Genomic DNA, 18,161 nt, shown 5'->3' on the forward strand with positions numbered 1-18,161 from the left:
CATGCCTTCAGTTGCCTCGGCCCTAAGCTCTGGAACTCCCTCCCTCAACCTCTCTACCCCTCTCTCCTCCTTTAATACAGTCCATAAAACCCACCTCTTTGGCCAAGCATCTGTCCTGATGTGTGGGGGGCTCGGTGTCAAATTTTGTTTCATAACACTCCTTGGGGCGTTTTACTACGTTAAAGGCGCTATATAAATACAAGTTGTTGTTTAATAACTTTTGAACACAAAGTCTATGGCGAAAAGCATCATCAGGGCGAGATGGTTCTTCAGGCGTGGAGTGGCAGCATCGTCCAATGGTTTGGGCACCAGACAGGTTTTTAGGCTACCTTTAAAAAAAAATTATGATGAACAAGTTGGTGCAATGGAACATTAAGAAAGTAATCTTCATAATTAATCAAAACTGCCCCACCGCGAATCACTTCCTGCAGTGACCCACCCAGAGACGAAAGGAACCCAGAGAGGTAAACAGCTTCAACAAAGCAAGATCCCGGCCGAAGAAAACGGACAGTTCAATTCCCCTTAGGACTCAAAAACCATTTTGTTCAACACCTCGGTCCTCTGGCTCGGTGCTGTTCGAGAGCTCACCACAAACATTCACATCTTTGACGCCTCAGCAATTTTTTATTTTATTTTTTAAACACTTGGATCAAACCCTCACAGTTGTCCGTTCTCCATTAAAACAAGCTCGGCTCCACAAGTTACTCCTCACTTCAACCTCTAAATCCCACAGTCATTCTGGTTACCCTTCGCTGTCCACCTGCAGTGTTTTGGCTTTAAAGTAAGGTGCCGAGAATTGCGCACAACATCCCAAATTTCCTCTCCTCGCCCCCATAAGGAAGCACCTCAGCCCAACTGCCCATGAAGACACTGATGAGATTGGGACTCGGCAGGTTCGAAGGCACCCTGCTGTCTACCCGTCGACAATCTCGCCTGTCCCAGAAAGTTGCATTTTATATGGTCACATCCCACAGGGCTTCACATATAATGAGCTAATTGTAAAGTGGAAGCACTTCCGTAGCAGACATTTTGCACATAGTTTCAGCCATGGCTCAGTGGGTAGCACTCTCGCCTCGGTGTCAGAAGGTTGTGGGTTCAAGTCTCACTCCAGACACTTGAGCACAAAAATCTAGGCCGACACGCCCAGTGCCGGTTGAGGGAGTGCCGCACTGTCGGAGGTGCCGTCTTTAGGATGAGATGTTAAACTGAGGCCCAGTCTGCCCTCTCGGGTGGACGTTAAAGATCCCATGGCCGTATTTCTAAGAGGAGATGGGGAGTTTACCCCTCAACCAACACCTGATCACATTGCTGTTTGTGGGGTCTTGCTGTGCGCAAATTGGCTGCCACATTTCCTACATTACAAGTGACTACACTTCAAAAAGTACTTCATTGGCTGTAATGCGCTTTGAAATGTCCAGAGGTCGTGAAAGGCTCAAGTCTTTCTTCATTCATTACAGTCCTCCCATCTCACTGAACACGGTTTCCCTTCCATCGACATAAATTGCAACTCAGACTTTTGAAATTGAGTTTTCCAAAATACGTAAGTTGCATCTTTTATTAGTTTACTACTCCAACCCTCAAAAATAGATGTAGTTTGAAAGTAATACCGCCTGCACTGGTTTTCCAGAACACTGACCTCAACCATACATATTTCATCAAGTTTTCTCAGGTATAGCAACGATAATTCTTACTTTCCAACAGAGCAGCAGAAGAGAGAATAGTTCGCTCAGTGCAAGCATTTGAAATGAAGGGATTAGACGAGGATTGAACCCAAATTCCTTTCTCGAAGTTGAGCCACACCTGCTGCTAATTGGTGGGATTCAGAAAACCAGAGCAACCTCCTGTGTGGATCTGAACAAGACAATCTTCGACGCTAAAACATGAAATACAGCCAGGTTACTTTGAACATCCTGCCCATGATGCAATTTGGAACAGGCAATTCAGATCTTGTGCCATTTAAGCGACATATTTGGTGAAGAACAGTAACAGAACTAAAATGGAGATGGTGCTGCTAAAACCTGTGGCTTCTAACCAAGTGACTCATGTTACAGAAACTCGCAGGAACACACAAAATATTTACAAAACTGCTCACTTGTGTCATTTTAATGTTGCGATCTTCCAAACCATTCAGGTCATATTCAGTGCCAACGGGATGGAGCCAGGAGCTTCCCGATCCCTCGAGGAAAGCGAATCTGCTTTTTGTTCTCGCAAGGGACACTGTTACAACAGAAATCACAAGCCAACTGGAACAAAAAAAGGGTAGAGGAGGGTACGGCAGCCGAGTGGTTATGTTCCTGGACTGGTAATCCAGAAGCCTCAAGGGCACGTCGCGCCGAGGTAATTTGAGAATCTGAACTCTTGTTTTAAATAAATCTGGAAATAAAAAGCTGGCCTCAGTAAAAGTGACCATGAAGCTGTCGGATTGTCGTAAAAACCCAACTGGTTCACTGATGTCCTTCAGGGAAGGAAACTTGCCATCCTTACCCGGTCTGGGCCCAAGGGTGACTCCAGTCCCACACCAACCTGGTTGACTCTGAACCGCCCCTCTGAACAAGCCACTCCGTTGTCTCGCCACCTTTGCGGGGCAAGGGGTGGAGAATAAATGCCAGTGATGCCCACATCCTGAGAATGAATGCAATAAATACAGCAGCTGTCACGTAGTATTATTGGACAGGTGAATTTGGATCCGCATCGCATGGATTTTCCCATCCTGCCCAAGCTCAGTCTAGAATTGCCAGGAATGAGCGTCAAGCCGGCCTAATGTGACAATTTTCCACATTTAACTGATTAACCGTGTTGTTCATATCTTCATGTTCAGGGAGGCAAGCCTGTTTTTTTTGGGTGGGCAAGGCACAGGAAAGCTGCACCTTAGTTTAAAGCTTAAAGGGGTGCAGACAATTAAAGGCAGGTGGCCACATAAAGTGGCAGAAATTCTTCCACGCTTTTGGAAAGGTTCTGAAGGCATTTCAATATGTCGGCAGATTTCATCAAGGCTGTTGGAGAGAGGGAAAGAAGTGGCAGTCAATACTCAAGTGAAAGGAAACCTAATATGGAGGCATGCAACAGTCTGCAGAGCCGTGCACCACCCGCCTCCTTGTTTGCACCTTTGATATATGTTATGTATTGTGTGTTCTATTGTGTGTTCTCCTCCCACCTGTGGTGGCGCTGTCACAGGAGATAAATGGTTGGGTGTTCTCTGTTAAGTTTAGCTCTCTTTGTTCGGAACTTTCCAGAACTTCCTTTCCTTCCAATAAAGCACTTCATGTTTGAATCTCTGAGTTCTGAGTCCTAAATTGTGTCTAGGTAGAAAGGTACCGACCTAACAATATATACCTGAAAAGGATTTCTTTTCAAGTATTTATCCAATTTCCTTTTGAAAGTTACTGCTGAATCTGCTTCCACCGCCCTTTCAGGTAGCACATTCCAGATCATAAGAACATAAGAATTAGGAGGTGTCGGCCATTCGGCCCCTCGAGCCTGCTCCGCCATTCAATAAGATCATGGCTGATCTTCGACCTCAACTCCACTTTCCCGCCCGATCCCCATATCCCTTGATTCCCCTAGAGTACAAAAATTATCTATCTCAGCCTTGAATATACTCAAAGACTCAGCATCCACAGCCCTCTGGGGCAGAGAATTCCAAAGACTCACCACCCTCTGAGTGAAGAAATTCCTCATCTCGGTCTTAAATGGCCGACCCCTTATCCTGAGACTATGCCCCCTAGTTCTGGACACTCCAGCCAGGGGAAACAACCTCTCAGCATCTTCCCTGTCAATCCCCCTCAGAAAATTATGTTTCAATGAGATCACCTCTCATTCTTCTAAACTTCAGAGAGTGTAGGCCCATTCTACACAATCTCTCCTCTCAGGACAATCCTCTCATCTCAGGAATCACCATAACACGTGCACAAATCCTCTGACAAAGCAAGCTGTGAGTGACTTTTCCTGTAGATATATGCTTGAGGGTACCAGGTGAGGTCCAAGTGCCCCTTTGCAACCTTACCTGCCTGGCATACCTGCATTGATCCTCTTCATTCTCAAAACACCCCCCCACTCCCCAAGTACAGGAGGATTCCCATGGGCAAACCTCTTCCACCATGATTTACATCACCGGCAAGAAAAGAAAGTGACTGTGCCACAAAATCAATAGCCTCAACGTGTTCCCAGCAACCATCTGGCAGGGTTCTTCGAATCTGTTGCCAAATAAGCTCTGTGCCCACTGGACACCCACTTCCAATGCATGAATCAGTGCGACATGGGCAGGGAAATGGCACAGCTGGGATGTCAACATATCCGAATTAAGATGTTGCCCGCTTCAGGTGGGGGCTCTTGTGGGCGTCAGTATCGGAACTGGAAGTGTGGGCTATGTGCTGAACGGGCAGAGAGGCTAATGGGATGTCAGCCTTTACAACGAGGGGGCTAGAATGTAAAGGGGAGGAAGTTTTGCAACAGCTATACAAAAGCCCTGGTTAGAACACATCAGGAGTACTGTGTATGGTTCTGGCCACCGCACCTTCGGAAGGATATATTGGCCTTGGAAGGAGTGCAGTGCAGATTCACCAGAATCTTACCAGGGCTCCAAGGGTTAGATTGTGAGGAGAGGTTACATAAACTAGGCTTGTATTCCTGGAATATAGAAGGTCAAGGGCTGATTTGATTGAGGTTTTTAGGATTTTGTAAGGAATTGATAGAGTAGAAAGAGAGGAACTTATCCCGCGGGTGGGGTAGACTTGAACCTTAAAATCAGAGCCAGGCCATTCAGGAGAGAAGTTAGGAAACACTTCATCACGCAAAGGATAGTAGAAGTGTGGAACTCTCTCCCACAAAAAGCAGTAGATGCTAGCTCAATTATTAATTTTAAATCAGAGATCGATAGATTTTTGCTAGACAAGGGTATTCAGGGATATGGAGTCAAGGCAGGTGGATGGAGTTAGGAGCATCAAGGAGCCCTAGTAAAACTGAAGTCAATGGGAATCAGGGGGAAAACGCTCCACTGGCTGGAGTCATACATAGCACACAGGAAAATGGCTGTGGTGGTTGAATGTCAATCATCACAGCCCCACGACATCGCTGCAGGAGTTCCTCAGGGCAGTGTCTGAGGCCCAACCATCTTCAGCTGCTTCATCAATGACCTTCCCTCCAACATAAGGTCAGAAAGGTGGATGTTCGCTGATGACTGTACAGTGTTCAGCGCCATTCGCAACTCCACAGATAATTAAGCAGTCCATGCCCGCATGCAACAAGACCTGGACGACGTTCAGGCTTGGGCTGATAAATGGCAGGTAACATTCACGCCACAGAAGTGCCAGGCAATGACTATCTCCAAAAAGCGAGAGTCTAACCACATCAATGGCATTACCATCGCCAAATCCCCCCACTATCAACAACCTGGGGGGGGGGGGTCACCATTAACCAGAAACTTAACTGGACCAGCCACAAATACTGTGGCAACAAGAGCAGGTCAGAGGCTAGGAATACTGCGGCGAGTGTCTCACCTCCTGACTCCCCAAAGCCTTTCCACCATCTACAAGGCACAAGCAAGGAGTGTGATGGAATACTCTCCACTTGCCTGGATGAGTGCAGCTCCAACAACACTCAAGAAGCTCAACACCATACAGGACAAAGCAGCCTGCTGGATTGGCACCCCATCCACCACCTCAAACATTCACTCCCTCCACCACTGGCATACCATGGCTGCAGTGTGTACCATCTACAAGATGCACTGCAGCAACTCGCCAAGACTTCTTCGGCAGCACCTCCTAAACCCACGACCTCTTCCACCTAGAAGGACAAGGGCAGCAGGCGCATGGGAACGCCACCACCTCCAAGTTCCCCTCCAAGTCACACACCATCCTGACTTAGAAGTATATCGCTGATCCTTCATCGTTGCTGGGTCAAAATCCTGGAACTCCCTACCTAACAGCACTGTGGGAGCACCTTCACCACACGGACTGCAGCGGTTCAAGAAGATGGCTCACCACCACCTTCTCAAGGGCAACTAGGGATGGGCAATAAATGCTGGCACTGCAGCGATGCCCTGATCCCATAAACGAATAAAAACAGATCAATCATGGTCTCACTGAACGGTGGAACAGGTTCGAAGGGCTGAATGGCCTCCTCCTCTTCCTATGTTCACCGTTGCAGATTGGTTGTGCCCAGTTTTCACTAGTAAAGTAGATGCGACCAATCAGAAGATCAAGCCAATTGAATCTAAATTCAGTACACAGAATGGAAACAGACCGTGCGGTCCAACCAGTCCGTGTTGGTGTTTATCCTCCACACAAGCAGTATCCTAATCTCACGTTCCTGCCCTTTTCCCGTATCCTGTTATTCCCCTTTCCTGCAACAACCCATCTAAACTAGTCTTATTGACACAGCGAATGCTTTAATCACTAACCCCGGTGGTGCATTCCACAGCCTCACAACTATGTGTGTAAAAAAGTTTCTCCAGCTCTGTCCGAATCTCTTAAATTTAATCTTATATATCTATCACTTGCATTCTGTAACCCTCAATCGCTGGAAACAGTCTGTTTCTATCTACGCTGTGCCATCCCCTCAACTTTAAACATCCCCATTAAATCACCTCTTAATCTCCTCAGTTCTGATGAAAACAGTCCCAATATCGCACGTCTATCCTTGTATTTGTATTTCCTCAAACCAGACAGCAGAGGAACAGGAGGCCATTCAGCCCCTCGAGCCTGTTCCGCCATTCAGTTAGATTATGGCTGATCTATATCCTAACTCCAGTTACCCGCCTTGGTTCCATATCCCTTAATACCGTTAACCTAACAAAAGTCTATCAATCGCAGTTTTGACATTTTCAATTGACCCCCAGCCTCAACAGCTTTTTGGGGGACACACTTCCAGATTTCCACTCCCCTTTGTATGAAGAAGTGCTTCCTGACATCACCCCTGAACAGCCTGGCTCTAATTTTAAGGTTATGTCCTCCTTGTTCTGGACTTCCCCCACCAGAGGAAATCGTTTCTCTCTATCGACCCGATCAACTCCTTTAATCATCTTAAACACCTCAATTAAATCATCCCTTAATCGTCTATACTCAAGGAAATACAAGCCTCGTCCCAGTACTCCTTGGATTTTGCATCCCAGTAAATCTGCACTGTACCCTCTCTATTGCCTCAACATTCTTTCTATAGCGTGGAGCCAAAAACTGCAGCACAGTTCAGTCTCAAAGGGCCAGGAGCTTTCCTTGGCATCAGTGCAATGCCAAAATTATGCAGATTTCTAGTAGAGTATAGGACCCACATTTTGTTAGTAACTGGAACATATGTGCTCTGCAGAACCTTTTCTGCACGTGATCCATTATTGTCGTGACCTGTATATTTTTATTTCTCCAAGTTTAAAACAAAGCATCTCCCTTCTCTTCAATTTCTTGCTCCAACATGCGCGAGGCTACAGCCAAGAGTGTTGGCACTTAGCCGGAGCTTTTCTGCAACTAACCGACGAGAGTAATGAGAGATCAGCCATGGCAAACATGTTCCCTGATGTCTCCCCTCACTGCCCAGTAGGAAGTCACACATGGGGGAAATGGCAGTTGACTAACCTGCACCTACCAGTCTGTGTACTGCACATTAACATGCCAACATAACATGCCATCAAAGCTGCCTTCTCACGTCTTAAAATGTTGGGAACATCTAGCATGGAAGGAAAAAAAAGACCAGCTATTTGAAGTCCATTCACTCTGCAGGCCAAGGACAATGGTGGGTATTAGCTGCTGGTATTCCAACACAGATAAAGGTTGTTCTCTTTAGAGAGAAGGCTATGAGGAGATTTGATAGAGGTGTTCAAAATCATGAAATGTTTAGATAGAGTAAATAAAGAGAAACTGTTTCCATTGACTGAAAGGTCGATAACCAGAAGGCACAGATTTAAGGTGATTGGCAAAAGAACCAGAGGCGACATGAGGAAAAACTTTTTTACACAATGAATTACATAGAATTTACAGCACAGAAACAGGCCTTTCGGCCCATGCCGGTGATTATGCTCCACACGAGCCTCCTCTCACCCCATCAACAAATCCCTCTATTCCTTTCTCTCTCTCGTGTTTATCTAGCTTCCCCTTAAATGCATCTGTGCTATTCTCCACAACTGCTCCTTGTGGTAGTGAGTCCCACATTCTAACCACTCTCTGAGTAAAGAAGATTCTCCTGAATTTTTTATTGGTGACCATCTTATACTTATGTCCGAGTAGTGGTTAGGATCTGGAATGCGCTGCCTGATAGGGCGGAGGACACAGATTCAATGGTAGCCTTCAAAAGGGAATTGGATAAATACTTGGAGGAGAAAAAATTGCAGGGATATGGGGAAAGAGCGGGGGAGTGGGACTGACTGGATGACTCTTCGAAAGAGCCAGTACAGACTCAATGGGCTGAATGGCCTCCTCCTGTGCTGTACTATTCTATGAAAAGAAACACAAACTTTTTATTTTGGTCATCCAGGTGTCTGACACCTATAATGATGCATAAAGGTCTCCAAACCGAGAAATCCAGACAAATAAGAATTTTTGTTTGCGCAATATGCAGTATACATCCTTTTACTCAGAGGTAGGGTGTTTTAGATCAGAACGATCCCACCCAGTCCTTTTGCCACAAGTCCATCTCACGGCTTGCTCCTGGACTTTGCACGAGGGCCAGAGAAAGCGTTTTTGTCAAATGCCCAGGAATCCTGAACCGTGATGAACTGTTTGGACACATCTTGTAGACCAGTATTGGGACTTTGAGGTGTCTCGTCTTTCTTCAATCGTGGCAAAACGTCCTTCACCCCTTCTCAGCATGGCCCCCCCCGAAGAACTATATCAAAAATGAAGTCGACATCCACCAGCTACCGACACGAATTGACAATTTGGGCAGACACTATTTTCCAACAATACCCTCAGGATCTCTGGCAAGTCGACCAACACGGTCATCTTGCTGCAATTCTTTCAGAAATGCTCAGAAAAGACCATCCCTTAATATTCCGTCTCATATATAATTGATGAAGCTATCAAACAGAATGGGAGAGAGCAGACAACCTTGCCTCATTAACTACACCTGGAGCACTGTGCAGTTTTGGTCTCCTTATCTAAGGAAGGATATACTTGCCTTGGAGGCGGTGCAACAAAGGTTCACTAGATTGATCCCTGGGATGAGAGGGTTGTCCTATGAGGATTGAGTAGATTGGGCCTATACTCTCTGGAGTTTCGAAGAATGAGAGGTGATCTCATTGAAACATATAAGATTCTGAAGGGGATTGACAGGGTAGATGCTGAGAGGCTGTTTCCCCTGGCTGGAGAGTCTAGAACTAGGGGGCATAGTCTCAGGATAAGGGGTAGGTCATTTAAGACCGAGATGAGGAGGAATTTCTTCACTCAGAGGGTTGTGAATCTTTGGAATTCTCTGCCCCAGAGGGCTGCGAATGTTGAGCCTTTGAGTATATTCAAGGCTGAAATGGATAGATTTTGAGACTCTCGGGGAATCAAGGGATATGGAGATCGGGCAGGAAAGTGGAGTTGAGGTGAAAGATCAGTCATAATCTTATTGAATGGCGGAGCAGGCTCAAGGGGCCATATGGCCTACTCCTGCTCCTAATTCTTATGTTCTTAATCTTTGGAGAGAAATTAATTGAATGACTCCCATCTGCTCTTAGATGCATCTTCAAACTTGAGGACACATCACAGACAAAAAAAATTGGCCGTGTACTGCCACAGCATCCAGCTTAGTCACGCTTACAAGTTGTGTAAGGGCAGAACTAGGTTGAATGGTAGGTGGTTCTTAACTTCCCAGAGAACAGTGGACTCATGGAACAAGCTGCCGGCTAGTATGGTGAATGGCAATTCCTTGTATTCCTTCAAGAAAGCTGGGGCGGAGATCACCTCGTACAAGGGGTAGGTCTCCTGTAATATAAACCAGCGTCAATGTGATCTCTTGGACTAGTTTTGATTGCCTAAAGGGGGTTGCGAAGACATTTTCCAGATTTCTTTCCTTTATTGGTCTGGGTTTTTAACCTCTCCCAGGAGATTCCATGGCCCAGGGTGTGTAGGAAGTGTCTGTATCGTGACACATGGGGCATCACAACTGTATGAGACAGGCTGGATGGACCAGTGGGTCTTTTCCCATCCGTCATTTTTGTATGTTCTTCATGAGGGTCACAAAGCACGAGGTAGAAAACCTTACAAAAATCAACAAAGACAATTTAAGTGGTTTCCCTCAAGCCTTACAATGCTACATGATCTTACAGAAAGCCAAAACCTGCCTTATACATTATGCAAAGGAACAAAATCTAGCCTTTTCAATGATTCTGTGGGCCTCAGAAGTATCAGGTGTGTGCGTGTGTGACAACAACCCAAAGAACCATTGTTGTCCTCAAAGGTTCCTCAATAGCTTTCCGTCTCACTGGGATCATCTTGCTCAGGATCACCGAAGATATCTGTGCCTCAAAAGGAATCTTATCCACCAGCCTCAGAGGAGGGCAGCCGTGAAGTGACTGGGCAGCTTCCAGCACTGGCTCCCCAAGATTACTGCTGTTCCCCTCCCTCACCTAGAGCAGCTTTTAGGAATTTGGCATGAATAGTGGACGTAGCTTCAACCTACATTTAGCCATGCACTCCCAGGGAGCGCGTTCATTAATGCTATCCATCTGTGCAACAACACTACCAGCTTTTCCAGCCTACATGCAAATGGATCCTTACTGGGACTGTTGGGTCAAGGTAGCCACTCAGTGGAACCATCTCTGCAGCCCCCAAGGATGTCCTCACAGGTTTGTTGGACAGCCATAGATACACGCTCCTCTGGAGAAAGTACTTAGCTGCCAGAAGGAGTAGTCAGTGTGGATTTAGAAGCAATCTGTCGTGCTTCACTAATAACTGGGATTCTTCTATAGGGAAACGACGTGTGGTGTATTCAGTGAATATAACGCAGAGGGACTTTCAGAAGCTATTTTATAATGGAGTGCAGCAGTGATTCAGCTTGCAAATTGATGCGCTATCAATCACTCAAAAGACTGAGGTTAAGCGAGTAACTAACAGGCTTTTATTAACAAGAGAATGAAGGTGTGCCTCAAGTGGTCGACCAGTCCAGAATACAGAGGGACTGTGGAGCAGTCACCTTTATACCTGGACTCGTGGGAGGGGTCAGCCGAGGCATGTACAGACATGTACACAGTGGAATACAAACAGTGGTTTACCACACAAACCACAAGGGGCTAGTGCCTCCAGCGAGATCCAACTCAACTCTAGTGATCCCTGGATCGCGGGCTCCACTTCTGTCTTGGTCATGTGATCAAACACGTAGACAGGGTCTAAGAGGGAGGAGTACTACGCCGTCTGTCAGAAGGATGCTCACACTCTACATCATTGGAAGACTCCATGAAAGAAAAGACTTGCATTTATATAAAACACCTTTTCACAGAGTGTCAGCCGAGGCTCAGTGGGTAGCACTCTCACATGATTCAGCAGCTCGTGGTTCGAGCCCCACTCACCTGCAAGAACTGAGGGAGTGCTGCACTATCAGAGGTGCCGTCGTTCAGATGAGACGTTAAACCGAAGCCCCGTCTACCCTCTTGGGTGGGCGTAAAAGAACCCACGGCCACGACTTCTTAGAGGAGCAGGGGAGTTCTCCCCAGTGTTGATGGCAATATTTATTCCCTCAACCAACATCACTAAAAGCAACAGAAAATGCTGGAAATACTCAGCAGGCCGGGCAGCATCCGCGGAGAGAGAAACAGAGTTAACGTTTCAGGTCTGGGACCCTTCATCAGAACTGGAAAAAGCTGGAGATGCAACAGATATTAAGCAGGTGCAGAGACAGGGGGGGGGGGGGGGGGGGGGGGTTTAGGAGGGGAGGAAGGAATTGAAAGAACATACAGGAAACTCAATTTTCCGGCACCTAAATAACTGGCAATCTGTTAACCAGCAAAATTCAGGAGTAGGTTCAGCTAAGTTTTACTTCATATTAGTGGCCGTTCCTGGATCCGGGGTTCCTGCACCTGTTGCTAAGCAACAGGGACACCTGGATCTTGTGGCCAGGGTTCCTGCACCTGTTGCTAAGCAACAGGGAAGCCTGGATATGTTGCTGTGTACGGGGCTCTCGTACCTTTTACTATACCTCTCTGTAATCTGGACTTTTTGATAAACCGGTACCACGCCAGTCCCGTTGGTGACGGATAAAAAAAAGTTTCCAGTACTGTGCTTATGCAAGAGGCAGGCTGCAATATGTTTTTTCAATTCCTTAACTCTGTTTCTCTCTCCACGGATGCTGCCTGGCCTGCTGAGTATTTCCAGCATTTTCTGTTGTTATTTCAGATTTCCAGCATCCGCAGTATTTTGCTATAGTATCACTAAAAGCAGATTATCTGGTTGTTATCACACTGCTGTTTGTGGGACCTTGAGGTCGTGAAAGGCACCATAAAAATGCAAGATCTATCTTTCAGCAAATGTCCCAAAAAACTTCAGAATCAATGCAATACTTTAAACTGCAGTCACTATTATATAAGCACGCACCGGGCAAGGAACCACAAATGGCATGTGATAAATCACCAGTTAACGTGTTGCCTGGTGACAGTGTTTGAGATGGGAATGTTGGCCAGAATGCAGGAAGAACCCTCTGTTCTTTTGCAAATCGCACCATGGGATCTTTAACAGCCACCTGAACAGGCAGCAAGGGCCTTAGTTTAAACGTCATCTGATAAAAGGCAAGCAGTTTGGGCCAGCAAAATATTTCAGATTAATAGAGCTGCTCGTCACAGCTCAGGTCATGTGGTTGCCACCAATGTGCGCCATTCCCAAAGTGTCTCTGAACACACCTTTGCAGGGTTAGTGTAGATGAGTGTACTAATTTTGGTTAGTTTGATCATTTGTGCGATTGAATGCCAACTCCACTGAGACCATCTCATAGGGAGGTGGTACCACTAGCAGTTCAGGATACAAGTAGATATTTCTTTTTTTTTTTTTTTTTTAATAAAAGGTAAACGTTTCCACTTGTTGGGGTGGGGTGGGGGGAAGGAAGTCCAAAACTTGGTCATAAATGCAGGAGTCGCTAATAAATCCAATAGGGAATTCAGAAGAAACTTCTTTACCCAGAGAGTGGTGAGAATGTGGAACTCGCTACCACAGAGAGTGGTTGAGATGAATAATATCGATGCATTTAAGGGGAAGCAAGATAAGCATGTGAGGGAGAAAGGAATAGAAGGATATGGCAATAGGGTGAGATGAAGAAGGGTTGGCGAAGGCTCATGTCGAGCATAAATGCCAGCATCAATCAGCTGGGTCGAATGGCCTGTTTGTGTGTTGTGGACTCGATGTAACACAAATATTCACAAAGTAACATGAAACACAATTAAATCTGGGGAAACATCACACTCAATGACATACTGCAAGTACTGGCTCCCAGTGAACCTATAAATTCTGCACAGCTGTGCACCAAGGTTACCCAGTCACCCAAAGATTGAAACAGGGAACAGCTACCAAAGAAATCCTTACCTGGCCTTTCAACTGCTTGCCTTGGGTGATAGGTGACTGAAAATGAACATAATAAAGGAGAAAAGGCAACCTGCCAGTGTCCCAACATCAATTCCTGGCTCTGGTTACTATCACAGCTAGGGTGTGTGTCCCTTTCAGCTACATGCTTCCACACAGGATATGCTCATGGGGACTGCAGATTCAATAATAACTTTCAGAAGGGATTAGATAGTTCTGCTGGCTATGGGGAAAAGAGCGGGGGAGGAGTGGGACTAATTGGAGAGCTCTTTCAAAGAGCCGGCACTGGCACGATGGGTCGAATGGCCTCCTTCTGAGCTGCATCAGTCTATGATTCTTCCCGGTGTCCCGGCCGATGGTTATTGATCAACCAACAGCACAACCAGATTACGATCGCAAAATACTGCGGATGCTGGAAATCCGAAACAACAGAAAACGCTGGAAAAACTCAGCAGGCCAGGGCAGCATCCGTGGAGAGAGAAACAGAGTCAGCGTTTCAGAGTTCTGACGAAAGGTTCTCAACCTGAAACGTTAACTCCGTTTCTCTCTCCACGGATGCTGCCCTGGCCTGCTGAGATTTTCCAGCGTTTTCTGTTGTTACAAACAGATTATCTGGTCACTACCACATTGCTGTTTGTGGGACCGTGTTGTGTGCAAATTGGCTGCCGCCTTTCCCACATTACAACAGTGACTGTACTTCCAAAGCAATTCATTGGTTGTAAAGCGTGTTGGGATGTCCCAAGATGATGAAACGCACTATATAAATGCAAATATTTCTGTCTTTCTTCAAAGAAAACTAATCGTCTCGAGTGTCCCTGCAGGGTTAAATTGGATAAATGCAAGATATTCATATTGCAACAAACAACAAAAAAGAGAGAAATGTGCACACAGTGAATGGGTTTCTATTCTCAAACCAGAAAGTGCCAAGAATACACAGCACTAACCTGCCTTTTCTTTCAGACGCCAACAGACCTGCTGTGTATCTCCAACGTCTGGTTATTTTGCTTTTTCATCTCAAGTGGAGTTCTACCAGAAATATAAGCAACTTAAGACACTGGTATGTATAAACGCACAGCAAATATATAGTGTAGAAAGCATAGCTTTCCAGCATTTTTGGTTTCGACTTGATATGGGCACCAATGTTCAGGCACAGATGCTCCAAGTGATCGCATGAATTACTAAGGAGCAGACAGCATTCAATGTGCCTGTTCCTACTCCCATTAAGTATTTATCAGCAGCTCGCATCACGGGTTTGGCTGCTTTTCTATTTTTTATTATTCATTCACAGGACGTGGGCGTCGCTGGCAAAGCCAGCATTTATTGCCCGTCCCCAATTGCCCTCGAGGTGGTGGTGGTGGTGGACCATCTTCTTGAACCGCTGCAGCCCACGTGGTGAACGTGCTCCCAGTGTCGTTAGGTAGTGAGTTCCAGGATTTTGACCCGGCGACGACAAAGGAACAGTGATATATGTCAAAGTCAGGATGGTGTGCGACTTGTAGGGGAACGAGGAGGTGGTGGTGTTCCCATGCGCCTGCTGCCCTCGTCCTTCTCGGTGGAGGTGGTAATTTGGCTTGAATTTCGATTGAATCAGTTAAGAATTTTTGAATTCAGCACATGTCCATTCGAGACACAGAAAAAAAGATAATCTTGCAAAGGATGTTTTACACAAAATTTTACATAAAATAATTAAGGAATTTTCTCCCTTTCCCTTCGTCTCCTGTCTGTCTCTAACCACCTTCAGTTGAGGTGGCAGACAGGGAATCTTGGCTCTCACTAGCTATGGGGAAACAAGAGCATGTCTCAAACTTTGGCTCCCCCATCTTCTGTGGCAAAATACCTGATGATTTAAAATTTAATGTCTGCAGGCACGAACCTAATCACAACATTTCAAATCTGTTCTTGGGATGTGGGTGACACTGGCAAGGCCACATTTAATCTCTATCCATAAAATGATAATGATGGGCCTTCTTCCTGAATTACTGCCATCCTGGTGATATCTAACGCGCTTAAAATAAATGTGCTGAATCGCTTAATATTTTAAATCATTTTTTTTATTTTTTTATTTAAAAAAAAAAAAGGGTATCCTGGTTTGCAAATCCCTCCATGGCCTCGCTCCTCCCTATCTCTGTAATCATTTGCAGCCGTTGAAGATCTCTGCTCTCCACCAATTCTGGTCTCTTGCGTATCCCCAATTTTCATTGCTCCACCATTGTTGGCCGAGCTCTGGAATTCCTTCCCTGAACACCTCTCCTCCTTGAAGGCACTCCTTAAAACCTACCTCATGTCCGAATATCTGCTTCAGTGGCTCAGCATCAAATTTTGTTCGATAACTCTTCGCTGAAGCGCCTTGCGATATTTTGCTGGAATCTGGAACAGTACCCATGGATTGGAGGGTAGCTAATGTTACCCCACTATTCAAAAAAGATGGTAGAGAGAAAGCGGGGAATTACAGCCTGACATCGGTAAGCCTGACATCGGTAGTGGGGAAAATGCTAGAGTCCATTACAAAAGATGTAATAGCAGAGCACTTGGAAAACAGTGACAGGATCAGACAAAGTCAACATGGATTTACAAAAGGTAAATCGTGCTGGACTAATCTACTGGAATTTTTTGAGGATGTAACTGGTAAAATAGATAAGGGAGAACCAGTGGATGTGGTGTATTTAGACTTTCAGAAGGCTTTTGATAACGTCCCGCATAAGAGATTAGCGTGCAAAGTTAAAGCACATGGGATTGGGGGCAAGGTATTGACTTGGATAGAGAACTGGTTGGCGGACAGAAAGCAAAGAGTTGGAATAAACGGGTCGTTTTCCGAGTGGCAGGCAGTGACTGGTGGGGTACCGCAGGGATCGGTCCTTGGACCCCAGCTATTCACAATATATATTAATGATCTAGACAAGGGAACTAGATGTAATATCTCCAAATCTGCAGATGACACAAAGCTGGGTGGGCATGTGTGCTGTGAGGAGGATTCTGAGAAACTCCAGTACGATTTGGACAGGTTGGGTGATTGGGCAAAAGCATGGCAGATGCACTATAATGTGGATAAATGTGAGGTTATCCACTTTGGTGGCAGAAACAGGAAGGCAGATTATCTGAATGGCAATAGATTGGGAGAAGGGGAAGTGCAACGAGACCTGGGTGTCCTTGTGCACCAGTCGCTGAAGGTGAGCATGCAGGTGCAGCAGGCGGTTAAGAAGGCAAATGGTATGTTGGCCTTCGTAGCGAGAGGAACAAGGATGTCTTGCTGCAGTTGTACAGGGCCTTGGTGAGACCACATCTTGAGTATTGTGTGCAGTTTTGGTCGCCTTATCGAAGGAAGGATTTTCTGGCCATAGAAGGAGTTCAGCGAAGATTCACCAGGCTGATACCTGGGATGGCAGGAATGACGTATGAGGAGAGATTGGGTCGATTGGGCTTGTACTCGCTGGAGTTTAGAAGAATGAGAGGGGATCTCATTGAAATTTATAAAATTCTGACAGGACTGGACAAACTAGATGCAGGAAGGATGTTTCCGATGGTCGGGGAGTCCAGAACCAGGGGTCACAGTCTAAGGATAAGGGGTAGGCCATTTAGGACAGAAATGAGGAGGAATTTCTTCACCCAGAGAGTGGTGAGCCTGTGGAATTCTCTACCACAGAAAGCAGTCGAGGCCAATACATGAATATATTCAAGGAGTTGGATATATTTCTCAAGGCTAAAGGGATCAAGGGGTATGGGGAGAAAGCAGGGACCGGGTACTGAATTGCTATGATCGCATTGAATGGCGGAGCAGGCTCAAGGGGCCGAATGGCCTACTCCTGCTCTTATCTTCTATGTTTCTATGCTACAATAAAGATGCTGCATAACTGCAAGATGGAGTCGTTGATTGAATTCATCTTTTTTCATATGGCGGCACATATCTACATCGGGAATACAACTAATCCCAACTTCGGCATGTCTCAGTTTTATTTACTTGTTTTTCTTTTCACGTTCGGACTGCAAATGCACTCTCCATCGCCAGTGCAACAGCCCAGCCGAAGTGCTCTGTGCCCAGGAATAGCTGCTCTCAGCTGGGGTGCCAAACTGTGTCCCAGTGAAGAATGAACAACACTCGCTGAAAAGAGGGAAGCAAACTGAAGGAACAGGCCGCGCCGTGGGGCCCCAAAACCTGCAGCGTTCTGGCAAGTGGCTGAAATCTTGTCGGGCTGTAACCAAAATCAGATTGCAGAAACTAAACGGAGCAGTTCAGAGTGAAAGTCTCATAGCTGCTACTTCAATGATTAGATTTCACAAATTTTAAACAACTTGCTTTTATACTCCGCCTTTAGTACAGTAAAACGTCCCAAGGCACGTCACCGGAGCGATCATCAAAATATTGGAGACCGAGCCACATAAGGAAATATTAGGACAGGTGACCAAAAGCTTGGTCAAAGAGGTCGGTTTTAGGCAGCGTCTTAGAGGAGTAGAGAGCAAGGTTGCTTCTTGCATGATGAATATTTCTATGGTTTAATCAACAACTTGCATTTATACAGCGCCTTTAACTTAGTAAAACATCCCAAGGCGCTTCACAGGAGCGTAAATCAGACAAAAATTAACACTGAGCCACATAAGGCGCTATTAAGACAGGAAGCTTGGTCAAAGAGGTGGGTTTTAAAGAGTGTTTAGAGAGAGCGGCAGAGGGGGTTAGGGAGGGATTTCCAGAGCTTTGGG

The 18,161-nt window shown here is 45.9% G+C and overlaps 1 protein-coding gene across 3 annotated transcripts in view; it reads right to left on the reverse strand.

Annotated features, from left to right (window-relative positions):
- Positions 1-18,161, reverse strand: part of pawr (PRKC, apoptosis, WT1, regulator) — a 242,166-nt gene that overhangs the window by 214,154 nt on the left and 9,851 nt on the right. Inside the window, exon 1 of one of the 3 annotated variants that reach the window (XM_086009588.1) lies at positions 2,093-3,489. The exons of 1 other annotated variant lie outside the window; for it this stretch is intronic. The gene's annotated coding sequence lies outside the window, so the exon portion shown is untranslated. Of the gene's footprint in view, positions 1-94; positions 385-2,092; positions 3,490-18,161 lie in introns of those variants that run through there. One more of the 3 variants, XM_086009589.1, reaches the window with a different exon arrangement.

Source organism: Somniosus microcephalus, chromosome 16 (genome assembly GCF_052327205.1).
Source record: "Somniosus microcephalus isolate GS21.2 chromosome 16, FLI_Smic_1.0, whole genome shotgun sequence".
In the NCBI taxonomy this organism is placed as follows: Eukaryota; Metazoa; Chordata; class Chondrichthyes; order Squaliformes; family Somniosidae; genus Somniosus; species Somniosus microcephalus.